Consider the following 3,465-nt stretch of genomic DNA (forward strand, 5'->3'; position numbering starts at 1 on the left):
ACAACTCGATAGACTTTTAAAGCACAGAGGCCTTAAAAAAGCTGAGACACCAAAAGACAGACACTGAATGAAATAGACCCCCTCTTCCAATCTGTAGCTTAGTGGCTATTGGCCCACACACCATAAAGGGATAAAACAAACTAAAATAAATAATCTGAGAAGAAGAATGAGAACAAAAAGAGACCCATTCATACTTGAAGCTCTCTGGAAAAAATCAAGACACAGTTTAAGTAGTGTTTTGTTTTCTATCATATATGCAAACATTATATTATAACAAATACCAAGATTGTTTGGTAGTAGTCTTGTATGTGACTAATTTTGGAGCACTTAATGTACTCTGGCAGTGCTACCTGTACAAATATGTTAGTAGAAGCTGCTTCTCTATGACAAAAAGAAGCAAGTGACAGAAAGAACAATTTTAAAACAAAACAAGCCACCCTCCTGAGTCTTTAAATGTCCAAACAGATTCTGTGGAACATCTTAGGGCTGACAGAAGGGAGACAGAACTCTCTGAGCATGCTTTGTGGGGAAACTGAGGGAGGAGAGGGTTTAATTTCTTCCCTCCCCCTTTTCATCCCCCACTCGGCATTGGAAAGGGACTTTTGGGGAAACAATTGGCAGAGGTATGGTTTTGTGAGGGAAACCATGGATGAAAAAATGGATTGGGAATATACCGGGGGTAACAGGATATAGGGTAAAAGGGAAAGGTGGGATTAGGAAAGGGAGACTGTAGGGGGGGCCTACAATGGACATATTGTCTAACATGACTACGATTTTTTGTATATATACTGCCTTTTACAGGAACACCATCAGGCCCAGTGACCTCTGATGCTTGTAACCCTTTTCTACCTTGTACAATTTTGAATTCCACCACCTCTCCATCTCCCAAGCTTGGGATGTATTTTTCAGGGTTATTCTTTTTAATAGCAGTTCTATGCACGAATATGTCTTGCTGGTTGTCATATCTCGTTATAAAACCATAATATTGTTTAACATTATACCGTTTTGCTATTCCTAAAACCTTAGCTATGGAGATCTTTTCCTTTTTCCGAGTGGCTGCTGTTTTCTGTCTCACTGCGTTTTTGCTTTCTCTTTCGTTTGCTCCCGTGTTGGAATTGTCAGGGCTGCTGGGGCCGTCGGGGCTGCTCGTGCCTGTGTGCTCCTGCCGGGGTCGCATTCAGGGCTGTGCAGGCTGGGCCGGGCTGTGCCGCTCAGCTCCCTGTGCGCCGCCTCCTCTGCTCTCAGCTGCACTGCTGCTGCCAGGCGCTGCACCCACGTCTCGGCTGGGCCCCCGAGCGATGACCCTCTTGCGCCCCGCTCCAGCGCGTGTTTTGGCTAGGCATGGCTCTGGTCCAACCCCACCAGCCGCCGCCCACATGCTGCCCCTCTCGGTCGGGCGTTCATGGGGCTCACTGGAAAGACCTACAGTAGTATCAGAGAATGCACCAGTCAGGAGTCTATGAGGTTGCAGTGGTGGTGTAGCATGTAAAGTCTATGAGTTCATACATAATAGTTTGGTGGAAAAGGACATCAAAATACTTGGCTGCCTACTAAAGGAGTATGTAGGTTCAGCCTATGATCCCTTCTTAACTCTGCTAAATTACAGGCTGGGGACAGTGAAGTATGGTTTAGCATCTGTGACATTTGTACAAATTGAAGTTGAAAATGAAAAATGGCTCCATAATAAAAAAAAACAAAACCAAAGAAAACAACAAATGTCTATGTGAGCAGGGAATTGCAGATATAGATTGAAGCAATGAAGGCAAATCAAACCAAACCTTGGTATTTTTTTGGGATCCTGGTTGCTACCCTTAATCCATAAAAACGAGGCTAGAAGTATCTGCAATACAAAAGAAAAGTTGTGAACAGCAGGAATGTCTCGAGATGTGGCCATTGGATTGAGTGAAGTTGTCATTCCAGACAGTCCAATGTTCAAAAGCAACAGTTTCTGCAGGTTCCAGAAGGAAAAAAAGATAGGGGATATGAATTAGCTGGCCTGACCAAGGAATAGGCAGAGAAATGTTAATCTGTGGAATTAATTACCTTGGTATCACCTGATAACTGTGATGCCCTTAAGACAGGGAGATCACAAGAATGAAATTATCCACAAAGACACCTTAAACATTCCTCTTAAGCTAACATACATGTACGTATATTTCTGGTGTTCAGATAAACACGTGGCATATACTATAGTTATTTCTTGTAACATTTGCATGGGAAGGTAAGACAAAGCCAACTGTCCTCCTAGGAGTTTCTGGAACAAGCTGCTGATTGTTGTGTGCCTACTTGTGTTGAATGGAGTTGTGTTAGAAGTCTGACACCAAGTGGAGCAGATCTCTCCTTGAATTAGATTTCTAAATTCTACAGTGTGCACACAAGATGGACACGTATGAGACGGATTCAAGTATCATACCAGTCTGTCCTTTTTCAGAAGGATTAAATTCCAAAACAGTAATGCCTTTTTATAAATGCTTAATGTGAATTAGATTAGGCTGTCCAGTAAATTGCAATATACTCATATTTTAAACAATTATATTGGATAGTCTTTCTTAAAATAAACTATCTCATTCTTGTCCTCTATATTCATTGCTTTAGAGCTTAGAAAATCAGCAATTGCTCTATGCTGTTAATTACATTTATTTCTCTATATACTTTACATTATAAATATTAAAAAAGTGTAATTACCTGAAAAGTCAAAGTGAACAGATCTTGGTTGACAGGCTGTAATGACTTAAATTATCTTCTTGTCTGCAGCATTATCCTTGAAATGAAAGCAGCTGAAAAACCATAATTTTGCCTAACTACTGTACAAATATTTTAGCAAATAAGGTCTTTACACCAAGAAATATCTGTTAAACATATACTGAGCTGGCAAAGACACCAAATCAAATGGAAGAGATAGGGAAGGCTGTTAAGAGAAAGGATTAAGTTATTCATCTCTGAATGGCGTTTCCATTACTGTGAAACTACTTGGAATGAAATGGGCAAATAGCTTTGTCTGAAGAAAAAATAGCTGCAGTGTGGTGGTAGCATTTGCTGAGGTTATTATGAGATGACTTTGATTTGAAAGAGTGAAGAAGAGTTGGAAAGGAATTTTAATCAGTTCTAGCAGCAAAAAAGACAGAACAGAATGTGATTCATGTAGAGGAGCATACCCTGGGCAACAGGCACTTACGAAGCTGGGCAGACTGAGTTAATTTCCTTGAGCATTGCTTTTCTCTTCCTCTTTCCAGCCAGGCTGTGGATATACCAGTCAATGTTTGCCAGGTTCCTCTCCAAACCTCCTCCTGTACTTGTCAGTGAGACTGGCAGTGTGCTGCACTTCCTGAACTGAGCACGGGCCAAAGAGGAAAAGAGGAAAGAGTTCAGAGAAGAGCGAAGAGCAAAAAAGGGCTGTCCGAGGCAGGACTGCTTTGGATCAGATTGCATTATCACTGGTGACCTAAGCATGGAGCCTGGATTTGC

General features: G+C 41.6%; 1 long non-coding RNA gene across 1 annotated transcript; it reads right to left on the reverse strand.

Moving 5' to 3' along the window:
- Window positions 1-1,108: 1,108 nt before the first annotated feature.
- On the reverse strand, window positions 1,109-2,943 carry LOC121675034. The gene is made up of 3 exons (XR_006019941.1): window positions 2,686-2,943; window positions 1,779-1,840; window positions 1,109-1,422 (listed from the first exon to the last, which is right to left on the reverse strand). It is a non-coding gene; the product is annotated as an uncharacterized LOC121675034 (long non-coding RNA).
- Window positions 2,944-3,465: the final 522 nt, after the last annotated feature.

Source organism: Corvus kubaryi, unplaced genomic scaffold, assembly GCF_017639235.1.
Source record: "Corvus kubaryi isolate FWS band 111438036 unplaced genomic scaffold, C.kubaryi_AGA036_p1.0 71, whole genome shotgun sequence".
In the NCBI taxonomy this organism is placed as follows: domain Eukaryota; kingdom Metazoa; phylum Chordata; class Aves; order Passeriformes; family Corvidae; genus Corvus; species Corvus kubaryi.